Genomic DNA, 20,440 nt, shown 5'->3' on the forward strand with positions numbered 1-20,440 from the left:
AATAGTTCAGAAAATGCAGGATAGATATGTCTCACAGAGGAAGAAGGTCTCAAATGGCAAGGCTAGGCAACCATTACCGACAAAGGAAGTTAAGGACTGCATAAAAGACAAGGAAAGGGCATATAATGTAGCAAAAGGGAGTGGGAAGTTGGATGATTGGGAAGCTTTTAAAATGCAATAAAAGAAAATGAAAAAAGCTATAAGAGAAAAGATGAAATATGAGGCCAAACTAGCCGATAATATAAAGCAGGATACTAAAATTTTTTCAGTTATATAAAGAATAAAAGGAAGGTGAGAGCTGATATTGGACCACTGGAAATTGATGTTGGTGAGGTAGTAATAGACAACAAAGAAATGGCAGATGAACTTAACAAGTACTTTGCACCTGCCTTCATTGTGGAAGATGCTAGCTGCATGCTAGATGTCTGTGAGTGTCAGGGAGAAGGAGTGAGTGCTATTGCTACTACAAGGGAAGAGTGCTAGGGAAATTGAAAGGGCTTAAGATGGATAAGTCACCTGCATCAGATGGGTTACATCCCAGAGTCCTGAGAGAGGTTGCTGAAGAGTTAACGGATGCAGTGGTCATGACCTTTCAAGAATCACTTGATTCTAGCCTGGCCCCGGAAGACTGGAAAATTAGAAATGTCACTGCACTCTTTAAGAAGGGGGGGAAGACAAAAGGGAGGAGATTATAGGCCAGTTAGCCTGACCTCAGTGGTTGGGAAAGTGTTGGAGTCCATTATTAAGGATGGGGTTTTGGGGTACTTGGAGACTAATAATAAAATAAGACCATAAAACCCTAAAACATAGGAGCAGAATTAGGCTAATTGGCCCATCAATCTGCTCTGCCATTCTATCATGGCTGATCCTTTTTTATCCCTCCTCAGCCCCACTGCCTGGCCTCCCCATAACCCTTGATGCTGTGTCCAATCAAGCTCTGCCTGAAAAACACCCAATGGCCTGGCCTCCAGAGCAGCATGTTGTAACAAATTAACACAAATTCACCATGCTCTGGCTGAAGAAATGTATCTGAATCTCTGTTTTAAATGGACGCCTCTCTATCTTGTGGCTGTTCTCTCTTGTCCAAAACTCTCCCACCATGGGAAACATCCTTTCCACATCTACTCTGTCTAGGACTTTCAACATTTGAAATGTTTCAATGTGATTTCCCCCCCCCCCACCATCCTTCTAAATTCCAGCGAGTACAAACCCAGAACTATCAAACGTTCCTTGTATGATAACCCTATCATTTCTGGAATCATCCTTGTGAACCTCCTCCGAACCCTCTCCAATACCAACGCACCTTTTCTTAAATGAGGAGCCCAAAACTCTTCACAATACTCAAGGTGAGGCCTCACCAGTGCCTTATAAAGCCTCAGCATCACATCCTTGCTCTTGTATTCTAGACTTCTTGAAATGAATGCTAACATTGCATTTGCCTTCCTCACCACCGACTCAACCTGCAAGTTAACCTTCACAGTGTTCTGCACAAGGATTCCCAAGTCCCTTTGCATCTCAAAATGTTGGATTTTAATCCCATTTAGAAAATAGTCTACAGATTTATTTCTTCTATCAAGGTGCATGACCGTGCATTTTCCAACATTACATTTCATTTGCCACTCTCTTGCCCATTCTCCTAATCTGTCTAAGTCATTCTGCAGCCTATTTCCTCAATCCTACCTGTCTCTCCACCAGTCTTTGTATCACCTGCAAACTTGGAAACAAAGCCATCTATTCCATCATCTAAATCTCTGATATACAGCATAAAAAGAAATGGTCCCAACACTGACCCCTGCGGAACATCACTAATCTTGACAGACAACCAGAAAAGGATCCTTTTATTCCCACTCACTACCTTCTACCTATCAGCCAATGCTCTAACCATGCCAGTAACTCTCCCCTAGTACCACGGGCTCTTAATTCGGTAAGCCGCCTGATATGTGACACCTTGTCAAAGGCCTTCTGAAAGTCCAAATATACAACATGCACTGCATCTCCTTTATCTATCCTACTTGTAAGCTCCTCGAAAAATTCCAACGGGTTTGTCAGGCAAGGTTTTCCCTTAAGGAAACCATACTGACTTTGTCATATCTTGTCCTGTGCCACCAAGTACACCATAACTTCATCCTTAACAATTGACTAAAACATCTTCGCAACCACTGAGGTCAGCCTAACTGGTCTATAATTTCCTTTTTGCTGCCTGCCTCCTTCCTTAAAGAGTGGAGTGACTTTTGCAATTTTCCAGTCCTTTGGCACCATGCTGGAGTTCAATGATTTTTGAAAGATCACTACTAATACCTCCATAATCTCTACTGCTACCTCTTTCAGAACCCTCAGGTGCAGTTCATCTGGTCCAAGTGACTTATGTACCCTTTGCTCTTTCAGTTTTTTAACCACCTTCTCCCTTGCAATAGTAACTGCACTCACTTCTCTTCCCTCACTTCCTTCAACATCTGGCACACTGCTGGTGTCTTCCATTGTGAGGACTGATGCAAAATACTCATTTAGTTCATTTGCCATCTCCTATACCCCCGGCATGAACTCTGCCTTATTTTCTAGTGGTCCTATATCTACTCTCAGCTCTCTTATTTTTTACATACTTGAAAAAGCTTTTACTATTCTCTTTGAGCTTGTTTGCTAGCTTGCTTTCATGTCTCATCTTTTCCATCCTAAAGATTATTTTAGTTGTTCTCTGTAGGTTTTTAAAAGCTTCCCAATCCATTGTCTTCCCACTAATTTTTGCTTTGTTGTATGACCAATCTCTCTTTTGCTTTTACATTAGCTTTGGCTTCCCTTGTCAGCTACTGTTGGACTATTTTACCATTTGAGTATTTCTTTGTTTTTGGAATACATCTATCCTGCAGCTTCCTCATTTTTCCCAGAAACTCATGCCAGTGTTGCTCTGCTGTCATCCCTGCCAGCATATCATTCCAATTTACTTTGGCCAACTCACGTCTCACACCACTGTAATTTCCTTTACTCCAGTGAAAAACTGCTATGTCAGATTTTAATTTCTCCCAATCAAATTTCAAGTTGAACTCAGTCATATTGTGATCACTGCCTCCTGAGGGTTCTTTTACCTTGAGCTCCTTAATCACCTCTGGTTCATTGCATAACACCCTGTCCAGTATATCTGATCCCCTCGTAGGCTCGGTGACAAATTGCTCTAAAAAGCTATCTTGTGGGCATTCAACAAACTCACTCTTTTGAGATCCATTACCAACCCAATTTTCCCAATTATGTTGAAATCTCCCATGACTATCATAACAGTGACCTTTTGACATGCTTTTTCTATTTCAAGTTGTGATCTGTGATTCACATCCCAGCAACTGTTGACAGACTTGTGTATTTCTGCCATCAGGGTACTTTTACCCTTGCACTTTTACTCAACCCACAAGGATTCAACACCTCCTGATCCTATGTCACATCTTTCTACTGATTTGATGCCATTCTTTACCAGCAGAGCCACACCAGCCCCTCTGCCTACCTTCTGATCCCTCCAATACAACATGTAACCTTGGACAGTTGCTCTCAAATACAACCATCCTTCAGCCACAATTCAGTGATGGGCACAACATCATAGCTGACAACCTGTAATAATGCAACACAATCATCCATCTTATTTCTGTGCATTGAGATATTACACCTTGAGCACTGTATTTGTTACCCTTTTTGATTCTGCATCCCTAATGCACTAATACTCACCCGGCTAGCTGCCTGCCCTTCCTGACAGTCTGACTTTTTCACCCAGAGAGTTGTGGGGGTCTGGAATGCTCTGCCTCAGAAGGCAGTGGAAGCCAATTCTCTGGATGCTTTCAAGAAAGAGTTAGATAGAGCACTTAAAGATGGCGGAGTCAATGGATATGGGGAGAAGGCAGGAATGGGGTACTGATTGTGGATGATCAGCCATGATCACATTGAATGGCAGTGCTGGCTCAAAGGGCTGAATGGCCTACCCCTGCACCTAATGTCTATTGACTGCTACTATCTTTGCTTTTTTACCATCTGTCCTATCCCGAATCCCTTCATTCAAGTTCCCATAGGTAAAGACAGCATGGTTTATGTAAAGGGAAATCTTGCCTGACAAATCTGTTAGGGTTCTTCAAAGAAGTAACAAGCAGGGTGGACAAAGTAGAGGCAGTGGGTGTCATTTACTTGGATTTTCAGAAGGCATTTGATAAGGTGCCTCACATGAGGTTGCTTAACAAGATAAAATCCTACAGTGTTACAGGAGAGATACTGGCAAGGATAGAGGAATGGCTGACAAGCAGGAGATAGTGAGTTGGAATAAACAGGGCCTTTTCTGGTTGCCTACCAGTGACTAGTGGTGTTCTTCAGAGGTCAGTATTGGGACCGCTGCTTTTCATATTGTTTGTCATTGATTTAGATAATGGAATTCCTGGCTTTGTGATGGTATGACAATAGGTGGGAGGATATGTAGTGCTGAGGAAGCAATGCAATTGCAGCAGGACTTAGACAAACTGGAAGACTGGACAGAAAACTGGCAAGTGGAATACAATGTTGGGAAATGTACATTAATGCATTTTGGTAAAAGTAACAATAGTGCGGACTATTATCGAAATGGGGAGAAGGTTCAAATAACAGAGGTGCAGAGAAACTTAGGAGTCCTGATACAAGACTCCCAGAAGGTTAATTTACAGGTTAACTACTGTGGTAAGGAAGGCAAATGCAATGTTGACATTTATTTTAAGGGGAATGGAATGTATAAATGAGGAGATAATGCTGAGGCTTTATAAGAGACTAGTCAGGCCGCACTTGGAGTGATGTCAACAGTTTTGGGCCCATACCTCAGAAAGGATGTGTTGTCATTGGAGACAGTCCAGAGGAGTTTCACAAAAATAATTCTGTGAATGAAGGGGTTAACATGTGAGGCCTGTTTGGCAGCTTTGGGCCTGTACTTACTGGAATTCAGAAGAATGCGTGGGGTTCTTATTGAAATGAATGTTGAAAGGATTAGATAAGGTAGATGTGGAGAGGATGTTTCCTCTGGTGGGGTTATCCAAAACTAGAAGGCACAGCCTCAAAATTGAGGAGCAACATTTTAGAACAGAGGTAAGTAGGAGCTTTTTAAGCTAAAGAATGGTGAATCTGTGGAATGCTCTGCCACAGACTACAGTGGAGGCCAAGTCTGTGGGTATATTTAAAATCAAAGTTGATAGAATCCTGGTTGGTTAGGGCACCAAGGGATATGGTGAGAGGGCAGTTGTATGGGGTTGAATGGGATCCAGGATCAGCCATGATGAAACAGCAGAGTGGACTTGGTGGGCTGAATGGCCTAATTCTGCTCCTATGTCTTGTGGGCTTATGAGCGTGTGTGGGTCAGTGAGAGTGGAGTGAATGTGTGTGTGTATGTGAATGAAGAGTGTGAGTGTGTGAATTTGAATTTATATGAATGTGAGTGTGTGTACTTGTTAGTATGCATTTGAATGTGTTTGTATGCATATCTGTGTGAATGTGTGTGTGTGTTTAGGAAGGCGGAGTTTATGGTCAAATCTCTGATTGTTACTGCTTAAAGAATGGTGTATAATTAACTTCAAGGATGGAATTTGAAGGCTGGGTAGGTTTCCGGTGACATCATCGTCGAGAATGGCAGCTTAAGTCACTAGCTCCTCCGGAAAAACGCGTATTAAGCCCCGTTAACTCATCAAATATAGTATTTTTCGAAAAATGTTTGAACTGAAAAGGAGGGCAAGAATGGGGAAAAAGAACAGAAATAAAAAAAGCGACACTCCGGAGCCTGCGGCCGAGAGGAGTGCAACAAGCAGCTCTCCTACCCGATCGCGTGCTAGCGACGCGGACGTTGAGCCTCGTTCAGGCGAAGCAGTGAATATGATTGAAATTCTGAAAGAGATAAGGGAGTTCCAGAAAGATACAAAGCAGCAGCCACACGATATTAAGTCAGAGCTCGTCAACGTCAATCAAAAAATAGCGGTGGCAGAGACTCGAATTGAGAAGGTGGAAGATCGTATTCAAAACGTGGAACAGATACTGAGTAAGACGATAAAAATATTAAATCACCAAGAAGGCAGATTGCTTGACCTGGAGGGAAGATCATGGTGGAAAAATATCAGAATATACAACGTTTCCAAAGGAGCGGAGGGCTTGTCTATGATGGAGTTTGTCGGAAAGTTGCTACAGGACGCGCTGGAGCTTCCCTCGACTATAGAGCTGGAAATCAAGAGAGCGCATCGCACGCTGGTCCCGAAGCCTACCAGAGATAGAGCAGATAAGCCACGCTCAATAATAATTAAATTCCTTCAGTACAGTACTAAGGCGGAGATTCTACGAGGGGCCTGGGGGAAGAAGAGTGTGTTTTTAGATGATAAATTAATATATTTCGACCAAGATTACACTCCCCCGCGGTCCTGCAGAAACATAAAGAATACTCTGAAGTAAAGCGAGTACTAAAGCAAGAAAGGATTAGATTTCAAACTCCGTACCCTGCTAAACTATGAGTGTTTTATGAAGACGGGACGCGGTTGTACCAGACAGTGAAAGAGGCGACTACAGATATGAAGGCCAGTAGGTTGCCCATCAGCGTGTTCAAACCGAGGGAAAGCCTGGCAGAGGAATTATCCTGCTACGCTTGGGAAATAGTGCGAGAATCGAGAAGGCTGGAGACGGGATGAGGCCAAGAGAAATATATCAGGAAGAGACCGGGAGTTTCCCAAAGACACTCCTCACCCCCTTCAGAAGAGCCATAAGGTTTGGCTAACTTTAAAAATGTTGAGAAGCTAAACGGAAGCAAAGGTAGATGGTGATATACCAATCTCGAGAAATACTTATTATAGTGTGGATTTTATATTACTTAGTTGTTATTCTTTATTCACTCACTTACTCCTTTTTCCCACCAAAATGAGAATATACATTGTGTGAATATATGTGTATGTATGTAATATATATGCGTGTGTGTGTGTGTGTGTGTGTGTGTGTGTATATATATATATATATAGGAAGAGTACATAGGGAAATCTTTTCTGTGTAATGTATTTTTTCACTGACTTTTGTGAATACTGCAATGGGGGCCCTCATCTCACAGGTAGGAAGGGTTATCCCCCACAGCTGGACATTTCCTCTAGCTCAACACAGGGTCATCTACTAGCGACCTCAGCCTTGGAATCACACATTCGTTGCCATTTTTGTTATTATTTGCATTTCTTGGTTCTTATTTGTTCAGTGAGCAGATTGATTAAGTTTTATTCTGCTAATTTCAATGATACATTGACAGATAAATACAGATGGCTAAGGACAAAGTAAAATTCATTTCTTTAAATGTCAAAGGGGTAATAAATCCAATCAAATGTAATAGAATTTTATCCAAAATGAAAAAAGAACAAGCCCATGTAGTATATTTACAGGAAACTCATTTAAGTGATAATGAGCATAAAAAACTAAAGAGAATGGGCTTCACTAACTTGTTTTTCTCCTCTTATAATTCAGGACATAGGAGAGGAGTTGCTATTCTTATCTCAAATAAGTTAAATTTGACAAAGTATTCAAAATGGGAGATAAAGAGGGTAGATATTCTCTGGTAAGGGGGAATATAGATGGAAATTCAGTTACTCTATTGAATATATACGCACCCCCGGGAAGTGATATTGGTTTCTTTCAGAATATTACTGATATTATGGTAGCGGAAACAGGAAGTCTCCTGATCTGTGGGGGAGACTTAAATTTACAATTACGACCAAACTTAGACTGTTCCAATAGAAAAATCTATGAAACAAAATCTTTACATAAGAAAGTTAATATACATTTTGAGGATGTTGGTTTAATTGATATATAGAGGGACCTTTTCCCTGACAGAAGGGATTACACTCATTATTCTGCTCCTCATTCTGTATATACAAGAAAAGACTATTTCATAACATTTGGAAAAGACAAAGACAAAATAAACACCTGTGGAACTGGGACAATAGATGTAAGTGACCATGCAACTATATATTTATCTGTTGATTTTGACCTACAACCAAAGAATACTATTTGGAAACTAAATTCAAGTCTACTCAATGATCCGTACTTTAAGGAACAAATTAAAAAAGAAATTGGTCTCTACTTAGAATTTAATGATAATGGAGAGGTTTCACCTCCCATTTTATGGGATACTCTGAAGACTGTCTTAAGAGGGAAAATTATAGCGATACCTTCATATAAGAAAAAAATAAGGAATAAAACATTATAGGAATTACAAAATAGGCTGAAGGAACTAGAGAAAAAACACAAATTGAATTTGGCATAGGATACATTAGGGGAAATTAAAAGAATTAGGAATGAAATTAATAGATTGGCTACACAAGAAATCAGGAAAATTTAATGTTTCTGAAACAGGGACATTATGAAAGGGGATTGAAATCTATGAAAATACTGGCATGGAAACTGGAAAAAAAGAGCAGAAAATACAATTCATAGAATTAGGGACCCAAGAACAAAAATGATAAAAAAAATAAGCTAAGTGAAATTCAAGAAGCTTTTGAAGTGTTTTACAAAACTCTATATTCCAAAGTTCTAGGGGGAAGCATAACCCAAATTGACACCTTCTTGAATTCTCTAGCGTTACCCACTTTAAGCGAAGAACAAAATAGAACAATGACTGCTGACATAACTGAAGTTGAATTAAAAGCTGCAATTAGCAGGCTTAAATTAAGCAAGTCACCAGGATCAGATGGGTATACAGCAGAGTGGTACAAAGAATTTAAAAATGAGTTAATTCCTGTTTTACTCCCCACACTGAACTGGGCTCTGAAAAAGGCACAAATGCCACCCAGTTGGAAGGAATCAATAATCTCAGCTACACCAAAAGAAGGCAAGGATAAAATGGAATGCTGGTCATTTAGACCAATATCCATTCTTAATGTAGATTATAGATTACTTACCTCCATCATGGCCAAACGATCAGACAGGTTTTATACGGCAACGCCAAACACAAGAGAATTTACGAAGGACACCAGGTTATGGATCATATACAAAAAAATAAAATTGAAGCAATAGTGATAAGTGTGGACACTGACAAAGCATTTGATTCGGTTAATTTGAATTTTCTTCACAGAGTTTTACAGAGATTTAGCTTCCAGGACCCAATTATTAAAAATATACAGACACTCTATGACAACCCTACTGCTCGGATTAAAATCAATGGATATTTATCAAATAGTCTTACCCTAGAAAGGGGCACGAGACAGGGTTGTGCATGGTCTCCACTACTCTTCGCGCTACATCTGGAACCATTAGCTCAATACATCAGACAAAATGAAGATATCAGGGGAATTACTATTAAAGGGACAGAGCATAAATTGGCTTGTTACGTGGATGACATTTTGATCTATCTAGGGCAACCAACATACTCTTTACCTAAATTGGCGCAATCCTTTGAACAATATGGTCAATTATCAGGATACAAGATCAACATAGATAAAACCCAATCACTTTTATATTACTATAGCCCACCAAGAGAAATTGAAAGTCGATACGTCTGGGCATGGCACACAGAGTCTTTCAAATATTTGGTCATCATTATGCCAAAAGATTTGGCAAAATTATCAGAGTGTAATTATCTACCTTTATATAAAAATTAAGGAAGATATGGAAAGATGGAACTTGATTCCTTTTTTCAGTCTCAGTTCAAAGATTGAGTCTATTAAAATGAATATATTGCCCAGACTGTTATATCTCTTTCAGACCCTACCAATAGAGATTAATCAAAATCAATTCAATGAATGGAACAAGATGTTATCAAGGTATATTTGGCATGGTAAAAGGTCTTGAGTTTGTCTCAAAACTTTGCAATTAGCAAAGGAAAAAGGGGATGGGGCTTATCTTCTCTTAGAGATTATTATTTTGCAGCACAGTTGAGAGCTGTGATATGTTGGTGCAACCCGTCATATGACGCTCAATGGAAAAACATTGAGGAGTGGGTACTTCCCATCCCCATACAAGCAATTTTGGCTGATAACAACCTGCAAAGGTACATAAATACTATTGATAACCCATGGGTGAAATTGACTCTTAAAATATGGAAATGTAGCAATGTGCTACACACAGCGCTGAAATAATGACACACAGTCAGTAAGTTTGGAGACTAGTTTATTCAAACTTCACGGCACTGGCATTTAATCCCTAGCGCCTGCCCTCTCTGGGTGGAAATGACGTCAGAGGTGTATTACCAAAGTCTCCCCCCACGCGCTGGCTATTTGTGAGCCGGTTCGCCTGCGCAGAAAGTGGGTCGCCACATAACCCCCCCCCCCAGAAGCGGCGATATACCCCTTAATGTCTACAGTCTAGATCAGCCTCTGTTTGGGAGGTCTGCCTCTGTGCCATGGTGCCTGAACCTCGACCGGCTGCGTCAAGTCCACATGGGCTGGTTTGAGTCAGTCCACCATGAAAACCTCCTCTTTCCCCCCAATGTCCAGAACGTACGTGGACCTATTGTTGTTGATCACCTTGAATGGCCCCTTGTACGGCCAATGTAGTGGTGCCCGGTGTCCGCCCCTTCATACAAACACAAACTTACAGTTCTGCAGGTCTTTGGGTACATGGGTCAGGGTCCGTCCGTGCTGTGAAGTCGGTACGGGGGCCAGGTTGCCGAGCCTTTCGCGTAGCCTGTCCAGGACTGCTGCAGGTTCTTCCTCTTGCCCCTCTGGGGCTGGTATGAACTCTCCCGGGATGGCCAGGGGCGCGCCGTACACCAACTCAGCCGGTGAGGCATGCAGATCCTCTCTGGGTACTGTACGAATTCCAAGCAGGACCCAGGGAAGCTCGTCCACCCAGTTAGGTCCTCTCAGGCGGGCCATGAGAGCTGACTTCAAGTGATGGTGGAAGCGTTACACTAGTCCGTTCGACTGTGGGTGGTAGGCAGTAATGTGGTGTAGCTGCGTTCCCAACAGGCTGGCCACAGATGACCACAGGCTGGAGGTGAACTGGGTGCCTCTGTTGGAGGTAATGTGGGCCGGTACCCCGAAGCGTGCTACCCAGGTTGCGATCAGTGCTCGGCGCAGGAATCAGCAGATGTGTCGGTGAGCGGGACCGCCTCTGGCCACCTCGTGAACCGGTCTACCATAGTTAGGAGGTACCGTGCTCCTCGGGACACTGGTAGGGGGCCCATGATATCCACATGAATGTGGTCGAACCTCCAGTGGGTGGGTTCGAACTGCTGCGGCAGGGCTTTAGTGTGCCGCTTCACCTTGGCTCTTTGGCACTGCGCGCACGTTCTGGCCCATTCACTCACCTGCTTGCGAAGTCCATGCCATGCGAACTTGCTGGAGACCAGCCGGACGGTTGTCCTGATAAATGGGTGCGCAAAACCATTTATGGAGTCGAAAACTCACCGCCTCCAGGCTGCCGGAACGATGGGGCGAGGTTGGCCGGTAGCCACGTCACACAGGAGGGTCCTCTCACCTGGGCCTACGAGTAAGTCCTGCAGCTGCAAACCCAAGACTGCAGTCCTGTAACTGGGCATCTCATTGTCTGCCTGCTGCGCCTCCGCCAGTGCTGCATAGTCCGCCCCCAGGGACAGGGCCTGGACAGCTGGTCTGGAGAGTGCGTCTGCCATGACGTTGTCCTTTCCCGAGACGTGCTGGATGTCCGTCGTGTACTCGGAGATGTAGGACAGATGTCGCTGCTGGTGAGCCGACCAGGGATCGGACACCTTCGTGAACACGAAAGTCAATGGTTTGTGGTCCGTGAACGTGGTGAATGGCCTGCCTTCTAAGAAGTACCTGAAATGCCAGATTGCCAGATACACTGCCAACAGCTCCCAGCCGAAAGCACTGTACTTGAGTTCAGGTGGTCGTAGGTGCTTGCTGAAGAATGCCTGGGGTTGCCAGCGCCCCTCGATGAGCTGCTCCAGCCCCCCACCAACTGCTGTGTCGAATGCGTCCACCGTGAGTACGGTCAGAACGTGTGTTCTGGGGTGCACCAGCATCGCGGCATCTGCCAAGGCTTCCTTGGCTTTAACGAAAGCGGCCACAGCCTCCTCGCCCCAAGTAATGTCCTTGCCTTTACCCGACATCAGGGTGTACAAAGGGCACATGATACGGGCTGCTGAGGGGAGGAAACGGTGGTAGAAGTTCACCATACCAACGAACTCCTGCAGGCCTTTGACTGTGTTGGGCCGGGCAAAGTGGCGGATCGCGTCTATCTTGGTGGGCAGAGGTGTTGCCCCGTCTTTGGTAATCCTGTGGCCCAGGAAGTCAATGGTATCAAGACCGAACTGGCACTTGGCCAGGTTGATCGTGAGGCCGAAATCACTCAGGCGGGAGTAGAGCTGGCGGAGGTGGGACAGATGCTCCTGACGACAACTGCTGGCTATAAGGATGTCATCCTAATAGATGAACGCTAAGTCCAGGTCGCGTCCCACCATGTCCATTAGCCACTGGAACGTGTGTGCGGCATTCTTCAGGCCGAACGGCATTCGGAGGAACTCGAACAGGCCAAACAGGGTGATGAGTGCTGTTTTGGGGATGTCTTCAGGGTGCACCGGGATTTAATGGTATCCCCGGACGAGGTCTACTTTGGAAAAGATTCTTGCCCCGTGCAGGTTTGCTGCAAAGTCCTGTATGTGCAGCACGGGGTAGCGGTCTGGAGTGGTAGCCTCGTTCAGTCTGCGGTAATCGCCGCATGGTCTCCAACCCCCGGCTGCTTTGGGCACCAAGTGTAGAGGGGAGGCCCATGGGCTGTCGGACCTCTGTACAATCCCCAATTCCTCCATCCTCTAACTCCTCCTTCGCCAGGCAGAGCTTTTCCGGGAGGAGCCTTCATGCTCGGGCGTGGAGGGGTGGTCTCTGGGTAGGAATGTGGTGCTGTATCCTGTGTCTGGGCATGGCTGCCGTGAACTGCGGTGCCAAAATTGATGGAAAGTCCGCCAGGATTCTGGTGAATTCATTGTCCGACAGTGTGATGGAGTCCAGGTGTGGGGCCGGCAACTTGGCTTCACCCAGGGAGAACGTCTGGAAAGTCTCGGCATGTACCAGTCTTTTCCCTTGCAAGTCGACCAGCAGGCTGTGAGCTCGCAAGAAGTCCGCCCCCAGCAGTGGTTGGGCCACAGCGGCCAGTGTGAAGTCCCACGTGAACCAACTGGTGCCGAACTGCAGCTGCACTGTGCGGGTGCCATAGGTCCGTATCGTGCTGTCGTTTGCCCTCAGGTTGGGTCCTGGCTTCCTGTTGCGGGTGTCGTACCCCATCAGGGGCAAGACACTGATTTCTGCTCTGGTGTTGATCAAGAAGCGGCATCACAACTGTTTGTCCCAGATGTACAAGAGGCTGTCCTGGTGGCCAGCCACCATAGTCATTAGTGGCAGGTGGCCTTGGCCCTGGCCCTTGCAGGGCTGGTGACAACGGCGGGCTTTTGTGCCCCACCGCTGGTGGCAGAAACACAACTGTTCACTGGTCTCCTCACTCCTGCCTCTGTGTTGTGTGCGCCCCCCCTGCCAGTCCTGGTCTGGTCCGCTGTTGGGCGCGTGGCCTGGTAACCTGACCGAAGGACACCACGCTCTCCCTCTTGGCTTTCCACAGCACATCTGCCCGGGCTGCCACCTTCCAGGGGTTGCTGAAATCTGTGTTGGCCAGCAGCAGATGTATGTCCTCAGGCAGTTGCTCTAGGAATGCTTGCTCGAGCATGAGGCAGGGCTTGTGTCCATCAGCCAGGGACAGCATCTCGTTCATCAATGCTGATGGCAGTCTGTCTCCCAAACTGTCCAGGTGAAGCAGGTGGGCACCTCGCTCACGCCGTGAGAGGCCAAAGGTCCCAATGAGCAGCACTTTGAATGCTTCATATTTGCCTTCTTCCAGGGGCGACTGTATGAAATCCGCAACCTGGGCGGCCGTCTGCTGGTCAAGGGCGCTCACCACGTGATAGTAACGCGTGGAATCAAAGGATATCTGCTGAATCTGGAACTGGGCTTCTGCTTGGCTAAACCACACGCATGGTCACAGCGTCCAGAAAGTTGGCAGTTTTAGCGAATCTGTGTGAACAGATGAAGAGTCGGTCATCTTTGGTCCAAATCCCGTTTGGACCGTCGGGGTCACCAATGTAGTGATGTGCTACACACAGCGCTGAAATAACGACACGCAGTCTGTAAGTCATTTGGAGACTATTCAAACTTTGCGGCGCTGGCATTTAATCCCTAGCGCCTGCCCTCTCCGAGCGGAAATGGCATCAGAGGTGCATTACCAAAGTCTCCCCCGGCTATTTGTGAACCGGTTTGCCTATGCAGAAAGTGGGTCGCCACAGAAAACCACTGTAAAAGAATATAACTTAGAGCGAGATACTGCAATTCTTAAATGGTGTGCATATGACTCGGATTTTACACCAAATAAATTGGATGCTAGATTTAAGGACTGGACAGCTAAAGGAATAACAGTTCTTTGGAACATAATGAAAGAAGGAACACTGTTCAGTTTTGAAATGCTTAACGAGAAACACTTATTAGAAAAGCAAGCTTTTTATCGGTATTTACAGATGAAACAATATGTTAATAAGACGCTTAAAAATGTAACCAAGGCAAGTACATGCTTGATAGAGCTATTTAGAAAAGCATATAATTCAGTTAACAGTAGTAGAATCATTTCAAGCATGTATAAGGGGTTGTCAAATCTTAAAACACATTCGACTTCAAACATTAAAACAAAATGGGAGAAGGAAGGAAGGATAATTATATCTGAGGAAGAATGGACAATAATATGGAGGTATCAATGGAAGTGTACCAGTTCACAGAAATGGAGGGTGTTTGGATGGAAAAACTTGATAAGATATTTTATTACACCCTCTCAGAAATCCCATTATGATAGTAACCTTTCTGTTTGCTGGAGAAATTGTGGAAATCAAAATGCAAATCATTATCATATTTTTTGGGACTGCCCTGTTTTCAAAGTCCATTGGAGCGGGATACACAATGCCCTACAAGACATCTTTAAATGTGAAATACCGTTAGAGAGTAAGACCAAATATTTTGGATATGTACCTCAAGATTGGTTGTAAAGAGATAAGTATTTAGTGAATATACTGTTGGTGGCTGGTAAAAAGACTCTTACTAGGAAATGGTTATCACAGGAGAGCCCAACTTTAAATATATGGATGGAAATTACAATGGACATTTACAAAATGGAGAAGATAACAGCATCTGTTAATCATAGGCTGGAACAATTTGATTTATACTGGGAAAAATGGTTTAACTACACAATGCCTCATAGGCCTGATTTTATTCTCACAAATCAATGAATACGTTGTAAAAAAAAGATCACTCCCTACTTGTGCATAGTCCTTTTCTTTTGTTGTTTTTTCTTTTCATTCTTTTCTATAAGTGTATACCCCAGATAACTACTTTGTGGAGATTTGTGATATATATGATTATATGATAAATATGTACAATGTCTGAAATACATCTTATGGAAATGTTTGTTTGATGATGAACTTCAATAAAAAAATAAATTACAAAAAAAGGAATTTGAAGGCTGGGAGGGGAGGTAATCAGTACAAACTGAAAGAATCGACTCACTCCCTCACAGCAGATATAAATCCCTTTAAAGCATAAAATCCTGGAAGAAAAAAATTTTCAGTCATGACTATTGAGAAGCTGGATCAGAGGTGAATTTTACCAAGTTGCTGACGAGAGCAGTAAGGCTGAGGATTGGAGTGAAAAGCTGATAAATCAGCAGAAGCCAGTGACCTGCATCTTTGCTGCTTAGGAGGAGGGTGGTTACAGAGATCGTCACCTTCCAAAATCATGTGGAGTTTGACTGCTTCCTACATACTGGAAAGTAGCAAAGATATTTGTTTTGCTGTTTAGAAAATGGCTTGACTATAGACATTGGGAAAATGCTAGTAGGGCACCAAGAAAATAATACATTGGCATGGATTTATAAGAACTGTGAAGACAGTTTATGTTGGACAAATCTGTGTGAGTTTCTGGTTGTCAGTAGTCAAATATATTTATATGTAGGGAAATAACGTATTTAGACTCTTCACCAGCTTTTAAGAAGGTGCCACACAAGATGCTGTTAAATAAGCTTGGAGTGTTTGGGATGAAGACTGGTTATTTGACAGATTATTTACTAATTCGGAGACTGTGATTATTCGGGTGCAGTGACAGGTGTTGTTTCTCTGGTTTTTCTCAATATAATCGAATAATTTGGATATGAGGATAAAGAGGATATGTTGCACTTTTCTATCAAAGTGTGGGCTCTGAAAAGCTTTAGGTCAATCAGGAAGACTAACTGAGTGAAGATGATGCAAATGGAAAGAAATAGGGAGAATCTGACTTTGGGAGAAAAATTATGAGGAAGAGGATTTTTCCCCGATAAGCAATTGAGACATGTTGGTGTTCAGAAGGACCTGGATGTCCTTCTACACAAATAACTGACAGTTAGCCTAAAGCACACTGAGTAAGTGGAGGGAGAACTTTACAATGTCCTTTTTTACGAGAAGAGTGCAGCACAAAAACAGGTCCTTTGGCCCATGGGGTGCCTCTACTTTCTTACAATTTTGTGTGGAATTCACCAAAAACTTTGACAAATGTCCATAGACACACAGTGGAGAGTATCCTAATTGGCTGAATCACAGCCTGGCATGGAATTACCAGTACCAGGACTGGAAAAGGTTACAAAATGGTGGATACAGTTCAGCCCTTCAAAGGCAAAACCATCCTCACTACTGAACACATTTACATGGAATGTTGCCACAAGAAAACAGCATCCATCGCCGAGGACCATCACCATCCAGGACACCCCCTCTTCTGGCTACTACCATCAGGCAGGAGGTGCAGGAGCCTTAGGTCCCACATCACCAGGTTCAGGAACAGTTACTACCTTACAACCATCAGGTTCCTGAACTGGCGTAGGTAATTCTGCTCATTATGACTCTGAACTGATTCCTCAACCTACGGACTCACTTTCAAGAACTTACAACAATTTAATTTCTCAGTATTAATTGTTATTTGCATAGTTTGTCTTATTTTGGTTATGCGTTGGCATATATAGCTTTTCATAAATTCTATATAGTATTTCTTGTAAATGCCTGAAAGTAACAGTTCACATATGGTAACATACAGTTCTGCGCAGAAATCTCGGGCACCCTAGATTTTGATATCATTGGGGCTGCCTGGGATCACCTGGAGAGACAGAAGCAAGCGAGACAGCCGAGGTCTGGAAAAGAACTGTGGCAAGTTCTCCAAGATGCGTGGAACGTCCTAGCAGGTGATTTCAGTATAAAACTGCACAACAGTGTGCCTGAGAACAAACAAGAGAAAACCTGCAGATGCTGCAAATCTGAGCAACACACACACACAAAATTGCTGGAGGAACTCATCAGGCCAGGCAGCATCTATGAGAAAGATACAGTTGACGTTTCAGAAACATTGACTGTACTCTTTTCCATAGAGGTTGCCTGCCCTGCTGAGTTCCTCCAGCATTTTGAGTATGCCTTCGAGAACTGACCCAGTTTTAAAGGCAAGGGCTGGTCACAGCAAATATTGATTTGATTTAGTTCAATACAGTTTACTGCTCTTAGTAGTATTTTTTGATAGAAATATAGAAACATGGAAAACCTACAGCACAATACAGGCCCTTCGGCCCACAAAGTTGTGCCAAACACGTCCCTATCTTAGAAATTACTAGGGTTACCCATAGCCGTCTATTTTACTAAGCTCCATGTAGCTATCCAAAAGTCTCTTAAAAGACCCTATTGTATCCACCTCCACCACCACTGCTGGCAGCCCATTCCACGTATCCACCACTCTCTGAGTAAAAACCTTACCCGGACATCTCCTCTCTACCTGCTCCCCAGCACCTTAAACCTGTGTCCTCTTGTGGCAACCATTTCAGCCCTGGGAAAAAGTCTCTGACTATCCACATGATCAATGCCTCTCATCATCTTATACACCTCTATCAGGTCACCTCTCATCCTCCGTCACTCCAAGGAGAAAAGGCTGAGTTCACTCAACCTGTTTTCATAAGGCATGCTCCCCAATCCAGGCAACATCCTTGTAAATCTCCTCTGCACCCTTTCTATGGCTTCCACATCCTTCCTGTAGTGAGGCAACCAGAACTGAGCACAGAACTCCAAGTGATGTCTGACCAGGGTCCTATATAGCTACAACATTTAGAATTTAGATATTTACAATTTTTTTCATTTCATTATTATTGAAAACATCTTCATTATACAGAATATTTTACATATGTCTTAGAGTTTTGCACAATACTGTATACATACTTTGATAATACATTTTATTTTGACTTTGACTTTGAATTCCATGCTACTATTTCACCGAGCTACATTAATACCATTTGCCTGCAGTAGGAAATGTCGTTCTATGCCTTGGCTACTTACATATCTATCTAAGTACCTCTTACATGTAGTGATCGTGCTTGATTTCTCCACCCCCTCTGACAGCACATACAGATATCACCCACTTTCTGGGTAAAACACTTGCCCTTTAAACCTCCTATGCCTCACCTTAGGACTACGTCCTCTTGTTTTTAAGCACAGCAGAGCAGAGCAGAGGGAACTTTTAAGGCAGAGCAGAGGGCACTTCTCTCTGCTGCAGGTACTGACCTTTCAATGTAACATGAAGCTAAAGTCTTTTTGGCCCTTCTTGGTGAAAGTAAAAGATGCCATGGATCCATTTTGTATAAGAACAGGAGGGTATCTCTCTTTTTTGCTAATCGCAATAATTTTTCAATCAACACTACATAAACAATAAAGTACTTGTCAATAAACATGGAGAGTCCTACCTCATGGCACTTTGGTAGTCTCCATTCTCTTCTGAAGCAATCCCTTGGAAGGAAGATTAACTCCATAGAGCATTGAACAGTGTGTACCATACGAGCCCTTCGGCCCACAACATTGTGCTGTCCTTCAAACATACACCATGATCAATTTAACCCCTCTGTTCTACATAGCCCAGAACCCTCCACTTTTCTTTCACTCAAAGTTTAAAGTAAATTTATTATTGAAGTATATATATGTCACCATATACAACTCTGAAGAACATTTTTGTGGGCATAATCAATAAATCCATCACAGAATTATAAGAATTAATGGACTGTACCAAATTGTGCACTTAACCATATGCAATATACAACAAACCGTGCAAAAATAAAAAGAAAGAAATAATAATAATAATAAATAAATAAATAATCAATAACTATTGAGAACATGAGGTGAAGAGGCCATAGATTGTGGGAACATTTTGGTGATGGGGCAAATGAAGTTGAGTGAAGTTATCCCCATTGGTCCAAGAGCCTGATGGTTGAGGGGTAATAACTGCCCCTGAACCTGCTGGTGTGACTCCTGAGGCTCCTGTACCTTCTTCCCGATGCTGGCAGCAAGAAGAGAGTGTGACCTGGGTGGTGGTGGTCTCCGATGATGGATACTACTTTCCTGTTAGGTGTAGAGTCTCCTAAATGACTCTAATGTATCAGTTTCTGCCACAACACCCCATAGTGCATTCCAAGCAGTTGTCACTCACCGTGTAAAAGAAGCTACCTCGGACATCTTCCACATACTTTCTTCTATTCACCTTAAAAGGATGTCCTCTTGTGTTAGGTATTGCCTCCCTAGGAAAAAGGGGCTGGCTGTCAACTCAATTTATGCCACTTATCATCTTGTACAATACACCTCAATCAAGTGAACATACATCCTCTTTCACTCCAAAGAGAGAAGCCCTGGCTCACTCAACGAATCCTCATAAGACATGCTCTCTAATCCAGGCAGCATCCCGGAAATCTCCTCTGCACCCTCTAAAGCTTCCACAACCTTCCTATAATGAGGCAGCCAGAACTGAACACAGTTAAGTTTTCTGAACTAATGAGGCTATTGCGGGAACTGCGGATTCTTCTTTGGTTGGTGGATGAAGAGGTACTATAGGGGGATGGGAGGTTTGTACAATGGTGCACTCCTTTTGCCATTTAAGCAGGGGTTCTTGTGTGCTTCTGAGGTACGACCTCAAGTTTCAAGTTCAGGTTTATTGTCATGCAACCATACAATTGCAACTCTCAGGTTCCAATGGCTGTATAAGTCTAGGGAAGATAATTTGTGGCCCTGCCAAATGGGTGAGATTGAGATGTGAGACCACCCCAAACCCCCCCCCCCTTTTAGTGTGGATGCTGCATGATTTGTTACATTGTTACAAATCAGTACCTCAAAATAACAGACGGTACACCGCATACAACTAAACAATTTAGCTTTATAATTCTTAATTTGGCTACAGGGTTAGTGAAGAAAATGCAAAAAAAGAAAAGGGCCCATTTTGATGAAGCAGTCGAATGTGCACAAGTTGGAGCTCACAGACATCTCATTTATGTCAAGTTTTCACTGATTCTGTATCCTCTGGGACACTCCTGAAAACTTTTTATGAGGCATTAATTTCACTAATTCCTAAAAGAGGAAAAGATTTATCTGAATGTGCCTCTTACAGACCAATTTCTTTAT

This window comes from Hypanus sabinus, chromosome 6 (assembly GCF_030144855.1).
Source record: "Hypanus sabinus isolate sHypSab1 chromosome 6, sHypSab1.hap1, whole genome shotgun sequence".
Classification (NCBI taxonomy): Eukaryota; Metazoa; Chordata; class Chondrichthyes; order Myliobatiformes; family Dasyatidae; genus Hypanus; species Hypanus sabinus.